The sequence below is a fragment of the Cynara cardunculus genome, assembly GCF_001531365.2.
Source record: "Cynara cardunculus var. scolymus isolate 2C chromosome LG 1, CcrdV1, whole genome shotgun sequence".
NCBI lineage: Eukaryota > Viridiplantae > Streptophyta > Magnoliopsida > Asterales > Asteraceae > Cynara > Cynara cardunculus.
The window spans coordinates 2,121,850-2,122,875 of NC_037528.1; positions in this window are offsets into that span (position 1 = coordinate 2,121,850).

Sequence of the window (1,026 nt, forward strand, 5' to 3'; positions counted from 1 at the left end):
AAAAAATGATTATTATTAAATTATAATATGAATAGTAAGAACTCAACCACTTATAATTAATGCATGGTATTATATTAATGTAAAAGATAATTAAAAAGTCTAATACTTTTGAAATGTATATGGTCGAAAGTCATCGTAAAGGGGTTGCAAATGACTTGTATGTTGCCTCCCACAATTAATAAACTCTTAAATTTTATTTTATTTTTCAATAATTGTTTTAATATATTATATATTATTTTGTAAAAATCAGAAGATTCAAGCACACAAACAAAAAAAAAATTTCATTTTGCCGAAGATACCATTGTCCAGTTGATGAACGGACATATCAAACCCCATCATTGAATTTTTGAATTCTATAACTGTTGCATCATTATCTCCACTAAAAATTAAATCATCCACGTATAAGCTTACAATCAAATGGGGTTTGCTCACGGGGGAGCATTTGGTGAATCCCTCCCTTAAGAAATAGCTTTGTATGCGATCAAACCAAGCTCGTGGAGCTTGTTTTAGTCCATATAAAGCATTTCTTAATTTATACGTTCTCGGGATTTTTGTTCTTTACAAATCCCTTTGGTTGTTCAATGTATACATCTCCCAACAAACTCACTAACGTCTAACTAACATACTTGCCATCCTTTCTTTGCAGTTGTTTGATTCGGGCAAAAAGATGAAAATAGAAATGAAAGCGACATAGAATGAAAACGGGAATAAATTTTCATTTCCCTCAATTTAACCTGAAATAAAAATTTAGGTTTATGAGGAAATGAATCTATTATATTATATAAAATCAAACAATTTCATTAATGACTGTTTAATACCTCAAATCAAACACCCCTAATTCTCGTTGCACTAATCTAAACTTCAAACCCTCCTAAATATTACTTGTCCCAAATTTTCATATCTCGTTCATATCCATCAATCACATTAAACATAATTAGAAAGAGAATTTGACAGGAATGAGACGTAAGAATTTGAGATGGAAAACCACCCTCTCTGACCCTGGTGCCGTTTGGTCTCATGATGTAC